This window comes from Hydra vulgaris, chromosome 13 (assembly GCF_038396675.1).
Source record: "Hydra vulgaris chromosome 13, alternate assembly HydraT2T_AEP".
Classification (NCBI taxonomy): Eukaryota; Metazoa; Cnidaria; class Hydrozoa; order Anthoathecata; family Hydridae; genus Hydra; species Hydra vulgaris.
In genome coordinates, this window is record NC_088932.1 from 29,877,501 (window position 1) to 29,892,768 (window position 15,268).

The 15,268-nt window shown below is 29.7% G+C and overlaps 2 long non-coding RNA genes across 2 annotated transcripts; both read right to left on the minus strand.

Annotated features, from left to right (window-relative positions):
* Window positions 1-3,545: 3,545 nt before the first annotated feature.
* Window positions 3,546-3,942, minus strand: LOC136090347 (uncharacterized). Its single transcript, XR_010643375.1, has 2 exons — window positions 3,826-3,942; window positions 3,546-3,742 (listed from the first exon to the last, which is right to left on the minus strand). It is a non-coding gene; the product is annotated as an uncharacterized LOC136090347 (long non-coding RNA).
* A 553-nt stretch (window positions 3,943-4,495) lies between these two features.
* On the minus strand, window positions 4,496-6,975 carry LOC136090138 (uncharacterized). The gene is made up of 3 exons (XR_010643198.1): window positions 6,890-6,975; window positions 6,195-6,618; window positions 4,496-4,664 (listed from the first exon to the last, which is right to left on the minus strand). It is a non-coding gene; the product is annotated as an uncharacterized LOC136090138 (long non-coding RNA).
* Window positions 6,976-15,268: the final 8,293 nt, after the last annotated feature.

The following is a 15,268-nucleotide window of genomic DNA, read 5'->3' on the forward strand; positions in this document are numbered from 1 at the left end:
TATATATATATATATATATATGTATAGTTCTATAGTTTGTTGGCTTTAGGAAGAGCGGAAGGAAAAAAGTGATTCTTACGCCAACACATACGTCACTTTTAATTACTTTTGACTTTCGTCCAACATTTCCGTGTTGGACGAAAGTAAAAACCATTAATTTAATTACAAATTAATCGTTTTTTAAAAAAACCACAAAAACGCAAATTTAATTGACCAGAATGTTTTTAAAAACATTCTGAATGTTTTTATAACATTTTGAATGTTTTTAACAATATAAACAATGTTTTTATTTTTATTTTTTTAAATAAAATGTTTTTATTTTTATTTTTTTTAATAAAATGTTTTTATTTTTATTTTTTTTACTGTAAATCATGCGCGGAGTGTTGCTACATCGACTATCTTATAGCCTGACTCGCAAGGGAGTGCTGCTACATCGACTGACAAATAGCCTGACTCGCAAGGGAGTGCTGCTACATCGACTGACAAATAGCCTGACTCGCAAGGGAGTGCTGCTACATCGACTGACAAATAGCCTGACCCGCAAGGGAGTGCTGCTACATCGACTGAGGGTTTGGTTGGGGCAGGCAGTCTATCATTATTAAAAAAAAAAAATTCCGGTCTTGCATTTTAATTTTTACTTTTTGTCAACAAAATATCGAAAAAACTTTCGGACAACATCTAAGGGTTCTATATATATATATATATATATATATATATATATATATATACAACCCTTAGATGTTGTCCGAAAGTTTTTTCGATATTTTGTTGACAAAAAGTAAAAATTAAAATGCAAGACCGGAATTTTTTTTTTTTTAATAATGATAGACTGCCTGCCCCAACCAAACCCTTAGTCGATGTAGCAGCACTCCCTTGCGGGTCAGGCTATTTGTCAGTCGATATAGCAGCACTCCCTTGCGAGTCAGGCTATTTGTCAGTCGATGTAGCAGCACTCCCTTGCGAGTCAGGCTATTTGTCAGTCGATGTAGCAGCACTCCCTTGCGAGTCAGGCTATAAGATAGTCGATGTAGCAACACTCCGCGCATGATTTACAGTAAAAAAAAAAAAAATAAAAACATTTTATTAAAAAAAATAAAAATAAAAACATTTTATTAAAAAAAAAAAAAAAAAAACCGTGTTTATATTGTTAAAAACATTAACAATGTTTTTAAAACATTCTGGTAAATTAATTGTGGGTTGTTGTGGTTTTTTTAAAAAACGATTATTTTGTAAGTAAATTAATGGTTTTTACTTTCGTCCAACACGGAAATGTTGGACGAAAGTTAAAAGTAATTAAAAGTGACGTATATGTTGGCGTAAGAATCACTTTTTTCCTTCCGCTCTTCCCAAAGCCAACAAACTATAGATCTATATATATATATATATATATATATATATATATATATATATATATATATATATATATATATATATATATATATATATATATATATATATATATATATATATATATATATATATATATATTTATATATATATATATATATACATATATATATATATATATACATATATACATATATACATATATACATATATATATATATATACATATATACATATATACATATATACATATATACATATATACATATATATATATATATATATGTATATATATATATACATATATACATATGTACTAGCTGGAGTTACCCGGCGTTGCCCGGGCCAATATTTAAAAGTAAATGAGCATCTGGAACTTTGTTATACTAATTTTGGGCTATGCACAGTAAGATTGTGCAATATTTTTGAGTGTTGCACAATAATCCCACAAAATGTGACCCTGTTGGTTGAAGCTATGAAATAACTGAAAGACATTAAGGAAGAAAAAGACATTTTGTTTATTTTCCACTTAAAAACAACAAATTAAGAATTTCCAAAAGAACATTTACTCAAATTTTTCAATTAAATTGTTCTCTCACACTGGAAAAAAAAGTTGAACATGTTACAAAAGTTAAATCATGGGTAATTTCTTCACATTGGATTGTTATTGTTTTCTTTTAATAGGACTTCTTTAAAGAGGATTTCTTTCACTGAAGAGCCTTCTGATAGACGATGTTCTTGGTTTTTTCTTCTGGAGTCAAAATGAAAAGATTTCGTGGAGATCCAACTCTGGAGCATGCAACATAGAGCTGGCCGTGAGAAAAGCAGGGCTGTTCCAAATTGATACCAGCCACTTTGAGTGACTGTCCCTGCGCTTTGTTAATGGTCATGGCAAAAGCCAGCCTGACTGGAAACTGGAGGCGCTTGAAACTGAATGGGAGGTCATTGGGAATCATTGGAATCCTTGGAATGAAGACATTCTCACCTTTGCCACATCCAGTCAGTATAGTTGCTTCAATCAAGTTTAAAAGGATAGCTTTGATGATGAGTCGAGTTCCATTGCAGAGCTTGGGACTGTTGAGGTTGCGAAGGAGAATGATTGGTGCTCCAACTTTCAGGTGACGAATGTGAGGAGGACATCCAGATGGTTCTAAAGAGTTCAGAAATTCTGTTGGATAGTTGACAGCTTCACTGGGGTCCATAACCATGTCAATGGAGTTGTAGGACTTTTCATTGCCTGGGAGCATTTTCTGGATCTGCATATTGATCTTGGTGACAGACTCATTTTTGGGAGCCAGAATAGCTCTCTCACAGATCCAGTCATGTCTGGTGAAACTCTGCTGGATGTTGGGAAACACCTTGACAATGAGTTCCTCTGCAGAATCCACCAGTGTGCAAAAGTTGGCAGGGAATTTAATGAGCCTTGTCTGCACATCAACTGGTGCCTCACCATTGCCCAAGGCAAGGAGCTGATTGGAAAAGGCTCCTGCTGACAGATCACCAGAAAACTTTACCCTCATGTTTGTTGTCAAATGAAGTGTTCTGACACTCCTCCACAGGTAGGAAGCTTTTAGGTTTTGCCAAATTGCACGGCTGAGGCTGCAGAGCCACACTGGATCCCATCTTTGGGCCCCCCTGACCCCGGGGGTCGGGGTACGGGGTCAAAACCCAGCTAAGAAACTTCTCCCCCTCGAGGACTACCTCCATGCCAAATTTCATTGAGATCGGTCCGGCGGTTTGGATTTCTATAGAGAACAAACAAACAAACAAACACACACACAAACACACATTGCTCTTTATATATACCTAGCTGGAGTTACCCGGGCCAATATTTAAACTGGCTTACCTGATATCTGTACACAAAAATGGGCCCAAAAATGGGCCCAAAAAATGGTCCCCCCTAACCCCGGGGGTCGGGGTACGGGGTCAAAACCCAGCTAAGAACCTTCTCCTCCTCGAGGACTACTCCCATGCCAAATTTCATCGAGATCGGTCCGGCGGTTTGGGTTTCTATAGAGAACAAACAAACAAACACACACACATTGCCCTTTATATATATTATTAAGATTATTAAGATAATAAACTGTTGCTATACATCAGTTTCTCTCTAGCAATCTAATTAGCCATCTTTGCTTAAATTTTTAAATTTTAAAGTTGCTTAAATTTGAAAAGCTTTAATATAACAATTTATAATACAATGAAAGATTAAATAAGTATATTTTAGAAAAAGCGCATTACACAAGACACAAACAAAATCACATATCCTAAAATGTCATTAAAAAACTCTAAACTTCCAACTTCTGCTTTCTCCAAAAATTTATTGGCGAATACTTCAGAATTGATTTTACAGCTTCATAAATCCCTGTTTCATCTTGGTATCTTTTTAAGACACTTTCTAAAATATAAAATTCAAACTTCTTGCGTAAATGGTATTTTTAAAAATCTGCATACGTAAAAAGTTTAAACAAAACATATTACCAACTAAAACACGATATAATTTTGTCTTTGAAAAAACTAGCTTTTTTTTGGTTTTGTTCGTGAAATTGGTTTGCCCCTTCATGTTTAAGAAACAGCGCAACTCAATCGTTAGCAGCCTAAAAAGTTAGTAATTATTTGAATCAATATTTACAATATTTTACAATGCGACGTTCATGTTACAGGAAAGAAAGCATATAATGATATGCTTAAAAAAGCGTATAATTATATTTAATATAATAAATATATTTCGCAAACACTTTTTAAATAATCCATTAACAACCATTGCCATTTCGGCAATGGTTGTTAATGGTGCTTGCAAAGGTATAGAAAGTTGACCTATTGCTCAATAACACGTTTTACATTATCTTTTAAGTTAACTCCACTAATTTTGGCTATTTGCGATTTCTGCTTTCAAAAAAACTTTAATCAATGTTTAAATAATTATATAATTAAAGCAATCTTTTATAAAGTCTTATACAATTTTAAACAAATTAAAAAACATTAAAAGTTGAATAAACAAAAAGTAATTATGTATAGAATGACAAATTATAATAATTAAAATTAAATTATAGTGTTTAATCAACTTTTCAGTAAATAATATAAATGAACTTATCATGACAACATAAAAAAAATAATTTAAACCAGCAATAGCAACAGGGCAACTTACCCATTTAGAAAAAATGACACTGTCATTTAACGTAATATCTAGCTCAATAAGTTGTTCTATTGAACTCAATGCATTTATTTGCAGATCTTCAGATACAACTGAAGAAACATTTTAAAGATCCTTTACCATATTTTAATTTCTAAAAGTTGTTTAAAAACCTTTTTCTGAAATTCTAAGAAAAAAAAGCAATTAATTAAGCGTGTATGCTAAATAACCACTTTTTCAGACCTCTCTGCCCTTTCTGTGCAGTTATGACAATTTTCACCTTGCTGCATAAGTACACATTTCCTTAACACAAATTGATACCACCTGTATAATTTTAAAATGTTCAAAACAAACAAGATTAAAAATAATAAATAATATATACCGTCAAAGGGGGTTACTTTGGCCAGCATGGGTAACTTTGGCCACACTTCGGTAAAAAGATTAATTAGCTTATAACTCGATTAAATATATATTTTTTCCCACTTTCATACATGCAAATCATAGATTACACTTTAACTTTAATTATTATGTGGGTATTTCATTTTTCAGCTTTTTTTAGGTTGGCACTACTGGCAGTAAAAGTTTTGTTGTTATGGTTACATCAATATTTACCTTCCAAACTTTTTAATGTACACTTCTTAAAGTCACTGACCTGTCATAAAAAAAGTTGTGTTATGTTGAGAGAGGATAACAATATAAAACTGATGATTTTGGGAAAAAATATATATTTAATGGAGTTATAAGCTAAATAATCTTTTTACCGAAGTGTGGCCAAAGTTACCCACGCTGGCCAAAGTAACCCCCTTTGTCGGTATATATATACATATATATATATATATATATATATATATGTATATATATATATATATATATATATATATATATATATATATATATATATATATATATATATATATATATTTTAAATAAAAAAAAATTTCAATATATCATTTATTGTTTTTGAAATACATAACTTAATTCAATTTATTGCAAATAGTTAACTTTTTTTTTTTTTTTTTTTTTTTAAAAATTTTGTATATTTTTATTTTAATAAATTAAAATGATGTTTATTTGACATTTTATATAAGGTATTAAATTACAACAAATAAACCTCTTTATTATAAAATTATACATACTGAAATGCTATAATAATTTTGAGGATTAAATTTACAACCATTATTTAAAAAAATAATTAATAATATAATGCAATTATAAAATAATATTAATAAGATTGTTAACAAAAAGTGTTAAAGCCATAAATAAAAATATATTTGCTAAATAAGGTAATAAAAGTAATAATTTAGTTAGTACTTTGAAAAAAAAATATTTTTAAACCATAATATAAAGATAAACACGTTTTCTATTGAATAAGCCTAAATTTTAAAGATTATAGCTTGTAACTACCATGATACATAATGACAATGATATAAAATTATTTTTAGAAAAATATATGTATTCAAATAAAGAAAAATCATTTTAAAAAAAACATACGATGGACACAGTGGTTAAAGATCTTAAGAAAAATGCATTGTTTTGTGTTTAAAAAAAGAAATCCTATTTTAGAAAAATTCATAAAAGAGATAATCTGCATACTTCCTGTCTTTAACACCCCTCCTCCTTTTGTATACTTTTGGGTGATTCTCTCTTCCCCCAAAGCTGCATATGGACTAACTTAAAATATGAATTAAAACTAGAACATTAAAAAAATAATACTTACTTTCAGTACTTAAAGGAAACTGAGAAGATGTACCAAACGACTGTGTAGAAGTTCCGGCAATTAGTTGTAACGCTTTTAGGATGAAGAGGTAATTTGGGTGATTTTGAATTATTTATTTCAAAGTTGACTATCTTTGATTGAACAATCGGTGAGCGTGAACGATCTCTTGTTGAATTTGCTACATCAGGATGAACTCGTGATCTTAAATGATTTTCCTGAGTGTTTAATATATATGCTTAGAGATAAAAATTAAATACATATTTATTATTAAATAAATAAAGTTTTTTTTTAATTCTTTATCATATAAAAAACAAAGAAAAGACAAACCCAAAGAGAAACACAATTATTCACAAACATAATTACTCGCATTCTTCTTCAGAGTCCTCCGTAGTTGTGAAATTATATCCTTCACATACTTCTTTATCTATTAGTATTTATTTAGTGAAATAAATATAAACAATAATGTAAAAACTAAAATGCAGAATAAGTGCAAACAGATCACAAAAAATATCTAGGCAATAATAAAAAAATAAACAGATTTAAAATATTACTTATCCCAAATTGGAATAAAAATAGTTTATTTGATATTTACTTCACTAATAATATAAAACATTACCAATAGTTAATGTTTTATATTAATAGTGAATTCATATTAAACAATTAAAATAGCAATGAATACAGTAAAATTTAATGACCTCCAGTTACTTTAATTCTTTTAACTCTAAACTTGTTCCAAGAATCATCAATTGGAAACTTTTTATAGACAAATAGCTTTCCTGTTTTGAAAATGTTTATGAAGCAGACATTGAAAAACTTTACTGCACAGGATGTCTGACCAGAAAATTTTTGTAACAATTTATTACTTGGAAAATTAATTTTAAAATGTCCAAATTTTGCCACTGACTGAATTGAAATTCATTTTGTATAGATATATTTATATATATTTATGTGAAATTAAAAAAAAAAGCATGTAAATTTTATACAGACAAACAAACACATAATGTCTCCAAAATTTAGTCTGTTTACAGAATAAATTTAGTCTAAAATATTTTATTTGATTTGATATTACTTTATGCAATTAAATATTATTATAATTTAAAAAAATTGAGCATTTTATTAAAAGGGTCAACTTAAAATAAAATAAAAATATAGACAAAATAACCTGAATAAATTGAATTTACCCTGAGATATATGTATATTATATACAGTTTGATATAAAATCTAAAAGTTTACAATTAGTCGCAATAAAAATAGGTTATAAAATATAACTTTAAGATATTTTTTATACCATCTGCATGCATTCTATTAAGTTTTCCTTGCTTTTCCATTACGGCAAATTATTTTTGTAATGGCTAGTTAATGAGACAATAATTGTCAATGTGCCACTTCCTCAATGTTGTTAAAGCAACGTTTTATTAACGCTGGCAAAAAAACACTTTTTCAACGTTTTTTAATTACCATTGGTATATGTAACGTTGAATAAACGTTGTTTTATAAATAGCTTAATTACGTTGAAAAAGCAGCTAATGTCTAACGTCGATAAACCTTAAACTTTGCGACGTTTTTTCAGTGATTATTTGCGTACTTTTATTCAATGTTGAATGAACGAGAATTTTTAGGAAGATAATATACGTTGAAATTTATACGCTTATTCAACGTTGAAAATGTGACGTTTAAAAAGCGGTTTGTTTTTAACGTTGATGAAGCGTAGATTTTGAATGGTCTTTAAAGTGGCTTTTTGCGTAAGTTGATTCCACGTTGAATAAACGTTTTTTTTTGAAACGCCTTAAATACGTTACAATTTCAACGCCTACTCAAGGTTTAAATTTACCGCGATTTAGTATACAAAAACAAACATTGATTCAACGTTGAAAGCGCGTTGTTTTTGTGACTGCATCGCTTTTTCTACGCTGCGACCGGTTTTCAACGTTGATTCAACGCTGAGATGTTTGCTGGGAATTCATGTATAAAATAAAACACGAACTCCAACAATATTTAATCAATATTTTTGTAAAATAGGCCATAAATACCCCACTAGATTTTACGAAAACAATTTTGCAACTCCAAAATTTAATCTAAAGTTATGTTCTTATTCCATTCAGTATCGGGGACCTTATTTTGTCGAAAAGTTTTTAACAGATTGTTCATAAAAAAAAAAAAAAAAACACTTCTGCAATTCAAAACTAATTTAAAATATAATTTAGTAAATATGGATTTTAATATTCTAAATATTGCCACTCTTTTTTAGAAGTTATCAAAATAAATTTATAATGATACATTAACTTAAACAACTTTAACATGTTAACTACCAAAAAACTAAAAATAAGAAGAAAATCAACTATTATTATTGAGAATATCAATGTCTTTATCACACTTCTTTAAAAATGTTTACTTTTGAATATTTAGTCTTGAAGTTTAAAAAGTTTTATTCTTTTGTTTTATTTCATCTAAACATGCAGTATCTTTTTGTAAATTATCTTATATTTTTGACACTTTTATATATTTTATGTTGTTGCGCATAGAATTTTATTCATTTTATTATAAAGCGACAATACGAGGCAATATGTGTGTGTGTATGTTTCATGTGCGTATGTGTGTATGTATACACATATATATTTATACATTTTATATCTTTCTTAACTAAGTTTACTTTTAATTTTTTAGTACTTTTTTGTTTTTTAACTTGACGTTTTTTAACTTTATGCTTGACGTTTTGTAAAGATTTTTTTAATATTTTACAGACTTGTAAATTACGATTGTAATGGGGCTCGGTGATAAGGCTAAGTGATGTCTTCTTCTTGCTCCAGCCATTTCCTTTTGTTATATTTGTACGTTGTATATATTCTTAACGGCGAAATAAATGAAACTGATACTAAAACTAATACTACTAATACTAGTCTTCCAACCCTCGAATACACGCCAAAGCTGAACAATCAGGAACTAAATCTAAATGTATAAAACGTGTACTAGCACAAGAAGCTAAAAGTATCTAACACTGAAATATTTCTTTTTCAGAGTATATATTTTTCACAAATAATGGTCGACAGTAATCAATTCCTGTGTACTTATAAACATATCACTGTGTACTTAAAAACATATCACCGTTTACTCTACTTAAAGGTAACGGAGGAACATCAGGATAACTATAAGTTTTGCCTTCGTACCTTCGACACAAAAAACATTTTTTAGTTAATTTTTGAATTAAATTTCTAACTTTTATAATCCAAAATTCCATTCTTAATTGGTTTAGCGTTTCTTTTACGCCGTTTTGCTTAACACATTCATGACAATGTAAAATAATTCAGTAAAAAGTCTTTCTTTTAAAGAAATATTGGAAATTTTATATTGTAATTTATTGGAGCATTTCCCAATGGCCCCCTACATCTTTTATTCCTTCGCTATCAAAGAAAAATCCTAAATCATTTTTTAGTTGTTTATAATTCTTAAAACTATATATATTTTGTTGGATAAATTTAATCCAAATTATTTTGGCGTTTTTTAATTCAAAAGAAGAAAGCAAAAGATTGTCTTTTCGTACTTGCGTTTTTTTTAAGCAAGATGCGAATTTTAGAATATAAGCTGTTACTCGTATTAAACGGGAATATGAATTAAAATAAGTTGTATCAATAAATTTTATATCTATGAACAATTCATTAGTTATAAGTAATATTTTTGTTTCCTCTAGAGGGTTCAATAATTTATTTTAATCAAAGGAAGGCCTAATCTCTGGAGTATGAAGAAATTTGGGTCCATCAAACCATAACTGATTATTAGCTAAATTTTTAATACTAGCACCTCGTGATATAATATCCGCAGGATTACGATCTGTTTCGACGTAATCCCAAAAGGAAAAGTCAAATAAATCTCTAATTTTTTCAAGAAGGTCTTGAATAAATGTTTCATAAATTTTATTAGAATTTTTTATCCAATGTAAGCAAATATAAGAATCTGAAAATAATTTAATTTTAGAAATAAGAATGATTGATGAAAGTTCCTTAACTACTTTTGACATAAGTGTTGCAAGCAGCAAGCAACCTTTTAATTCTAAACGAGGTATTGTACATTAAAAATACATCTTAAATATATATACACCCAAAGGCTTTTAAACTACCATCACTAAAACCATAAAGTTCAAATCGCGTCCAACTCGCACTCGATTTCGAAAAAAAAATAACATCTTGGTACATAAATCGATTGTACAGAACTTAAATCCTTATAAATATCTTGCCATACTTTTAATAAATCTTTATTAATTTTACATTCCCATTCTATTTTAGATATACAAATTTGTAAAAATAAAATTTTTAAAAGCACAATTACTGGGTTTATTAGTCCAAAGGGAAAAAACTGTAAAAATAACCACTTCTCTTTTTGTTCGATAAGGGATGGCAATCTTAAATTGTTCAAAAAACGAAAAAAAAAGTAAATCTAATTTCTTGTTCCATGTTAAGCCTAATACTTTAGTTATTTTTTGACTCTGAAAATTCGTTTCATTTATTAACTTATCTAACTCGACCGAATTAAATTCAAATTTTCTTAAACTAAAACTAGTTTGACCTAGCCGGGAACGACTTTTTTCATAAAACTTAAAATATTCAGTTACAGAATCAGAGCAAAAACTCAATTTGTCAACATGTATAGAATTTAGTAATCGACTTACAAATATTGGATCAGAACTTAAATAACGCTCCGCATGGCTAATTAAAGTTGCAGAAAGAAGAAACGGAGAATAAGTGACTCCAAATAAAACTCGAAATAATCCATATGTTGCTAATTCATGATCTTTAAAATTTTAAATATCTAAATTAATAATATTTTCACACTATAAAAATTGTATGAAATCGCGATGTTTCTCAAATATTGATATGTTCCAAAGAGACTTTTTCAATATCTGCTATAAATGCTATCTTATTTACACAAAAACGTATTAAAACTCCATATAGTAGAGTTGTTAAAGAAGGACCTGAATGTAAAAAATCATTTAGCGAGGGACCTGAGTTTGCCGCACTCGCATCAAATGCAGTACGCATCTTAGTTGTAACTTTATCTTCTTTTATAACTGGTCTATGAGGTAAATAATGAACAAGTCCGACCATAGATTTATTACTTAAAACTTGCTCTACCGTTCCATTTAACAATTATTCTTTTATAATACCATATGAATTAAATAATTTTGCATCATTTAAAAACTTTTTCTCTAATGATTTGAATCTCTTTAAACATAAATTATAATTATCGCATAACAAAGGATGGTTCTCCTTAAAGGGTAGTTCTACAGTATACTTATTATTTTCAACTTTAATGCTTTTGCAAAGATGTTCGACAACTAGATTGTCACTAATATTATCTTGGCTTTTATTCCAAATAGTTGAAAACTTATCTTTTAAAAACGTTTTATCATTATACAATTCTGTTTCGACTATTAAAACATGCTTAGACAAAACAGAACAATCTACTTTATTATCATTCTTAACCGTGATAGGACCACTGACTAAGTATCCTACTTTAGATTTTATTGCAATTGGGCCTTCAAACCCTCTTATTATCTTATTTTCAATTATTGACCAATAGTAATCGGCACCTAATAAAATATCAACTTCTAAATATTTATTATCTCTATGATAATCTGCTAATTTTAGGTACTTTAAATGATTATAATTTTTACACGCAGTTTCTATTAACTGGTCATTTAACGGAGAACAAATTTCTTTTACAAAACATATAATTTCAATATCAACCCCGTCATTACCTTGAACATAAACTTTTACTCTATCTAAAATTTCATTTGTATTATTTTTCCGAAAGTTTTGACATTAATTATCTTTAGAGTCTATTGTTTTTAACTTTAATTTTTTACTTAATGAAGGCGTAATGTAACTTAATTGCGAACAGTTATCAAAGAGATGACAATAATTAAATCGGGAATTATTATTTTTGACTTTTACATAGGCTGTCTGGAGTAGAACACGTTGATTAATATTAGAAAAAACATCAGTAACATCTGATAACTGTTCTGTTTTAGAGTTATTATTAAATTTATTATTCTCTTTAAAACTCACAAAATCATAATCACAAATAGATATACGGCGAGGCTTGTCACACTTAAAACATCGAAAATCTGCTCTACAATTTTTACTCGAGTGACTTTCTTTTTTCAATTAAAATATTTCTCCTAGCTAAAACATTAGTCACTAAATTACAATAATGGGATTTATAATTTTTTAAACAACAAACACATGTAATTAAATTTGTAGAAAAATTTTGATTACGGTAATTATTTTGCCTTAAATTCTGGTTAAACTTGTTACTAAACCGACTATCTGTCCCGTTTGCGTATAAAGTGTTTGCAGTTATGGGGTTTCTAAAATTTTCAAAATTACTACGCGTATTTTCTCTGGCACTTATTTCATTTTTTAATATTTCTAAAACGTTAATTATATTCTAAGCTTCACTTCCTTTTTATTTCTCTATTTATAATTAAATTTAATTCCTCTGGGAATTTGTCTAATAAGATAGGAATTAAAATTGATCTATACATATTTTCATCTACTGATAGATTTTCCAAACTCCGAATTTTTATTTCTATTGTATCAAACATTTTCCTTAATTCGCTTATATTTCTAGCATCCTTAATTTCCTCCAGTGATAACAATTCTTTCATATGAATCAAAACTAATAATTGCCCACGGAAAATCTATTTTTTAATATATTCAAAGCTACTGAATAGTTTTCATTAGATAAGGTTAATCTTGTAATTGCAAATAAGGCCTGACCTTTAACTAAATTTCTAAGATAAGTCATTTTTTGTATAGGGGTCATCCATAAATGATGTCAGTGTTTTTTCTCAATTTTTCGACTTCCCTTCCTTCCTTTGTCAAACTGTCAATTTTTGGCCAACCCCCCGTTATATATGATCTCAGTTTTTGTGTACTCCCCCCTAAAAAATAATAAAAATGCTTAAAAACCATTAATTTTTTTTCTTACTAAATTATACATTTATATAATAGTAGGTCTCATCAAATTATATTATATAATAGTCAATATCTCATTAAATAATCAACTAAGTAAGTAGTATTATATATCTTTAATATAATCTTCCCATAGGTTGTTGAAGTGATCATCGATCAAAGCAATAGGTAGTGAATGCTCTCCGCACTCTAAAAGGATATCGTTTTCTTGAGGTACAATCAAATTCGTTGCGTTAACTTCATTTTTATCTAACCACTCAGCAGTTTCCGAACTCTTCTGCAAAGCAATGACTGCCAAAAATTCTGTCTGACGCTTGGCAGCAATACGAACAGGTTGGACCCTTTTGGTTAGAGGGAGTGTTATAGCAGAAGAATGGATAAAAGCGTGCTTTTTTAACATAGCTTGAGAGGCAAAGTAGATATTGCACTTTTTACAGTTTCTATCAGCTAGGCTAGACTGGATTGATGGACAAAACGCATCGTACGGCAAAATTGGAAATCCTTTGGCAGTACGAGGAAGAATACTTTCAATGTTTGATGCGATGAGCATAAAGACGGATGATGGAAACAATACTTTTGGTCCTTCTGAGACATCTACTGCTTTGAGCCCGTCTCTCGTTTGGTTGAGTAAAGTAAGAGCTTCTAATAGTCCGACAACAAGAACGATTTTCACATTTCACAATTTGAGTAAAATACTGACTTGTACGAAGATGATCGGCAATCCAACGTTGATCTTGTAATAAAAGGCTCCTTGACTCTAGCTCTGATATATCTGGATCAATATACTCTGTAATGGTTGGATAACCATCAATTTGTTGATCAGACCAAATATCAGCCAAAGCCTGTCCAGCAAAACTAAAGTTTTGTTTTTCTAAATTTTCATCTATTGTCCTGCCTGATTTAAAAAGATATGTTGGTTATTATAGGTTCAAAACTATATTAACATTTTTACAAATTAGTTTTTGTCAATGTAATTACCTTGAGAATAAAGATGAGTTCCGTAATCTTCGTGTGGAAGAATCACCCCAAATAATTCTTTACTTAGAGGTGCTATTCGTCGCTCAGCTCTGTTGAATGCACTGCGGCCTGGAGCGTTCGTCATGATGAAAAGAGCGTCAAGGCTATTTTTTAAGAAATGGTGAATCCCGATTTCAATTACTTTCTGGTATCTGGGATTTTCGTCGGGTTTCCATCGACGCTAACCACAACGATAGGCTTAACCATACTAGTTTGAGGATCTCTGGTAATAGAGTCAAATTCTTTGATATCCAAGAGCCGCTGAAAGTCTAATCCATGAGCGAAGGCGGTCGAGGATGCGTGTTTTCCTGATCGAACAGCAGTGTAGGTAGGTCCAGAATAAGTAACAGCATCTGTTTTTCCGAGACCATCTTTTTTGATTGTAGTTCCACCGTATACAGATGGTATAAGCTTGTGTTTAGCAGCCACAACCAAGTCGTGGTCCGGGAGAGTTACCCGGTACTCCAAATGCATCAACAACGACACCTGTTTTTTGGCTGCTGTGATTCCAATTGGCACTCTAGCCTTGTCGTCTTGGCTAATGAAACACACTTCATTTGGCCTTAAAATAGAACAAACTTCTTCTACATATTTTATAGTTAAACTGCAAAAGAGTCCGACAACATGTTTTAAATGAGATTATTATGAGGACTGATCAATCTAACAGGGACTGTTTTGACGTGCCTTTTGCCTTCTAATGTTCCGTAACTTCTCGGAAGTAGACAAGTATAGAGGGCGCTCGTGTTGATTGCAAATCCAATTTTGTTCATCTCGGATGTCAATTCGTCGAGAGTTTTAATACTCTAAATAATAAAGAAATATATTTGGATATAATTAACTTTTTTACAAAAAACGGGATTTACTTCGTAAATTATATTCAAATCAAATCTTGAAATTAGTTGTTAACATTTCAAGGGTATTTACAATAGTGCAAGTACTAATAAAGAGTAAAATTCTAACAAATACAATATTAACAAGCATAGCTAAGTTATCATCACCTGAAGAACCTCTGACCGACGTCTTTTATCAGCGGACGAACCATAGAGAGAGCTATATCCATAACCGTCTTCAAAAGAAGCGGTTGATCTA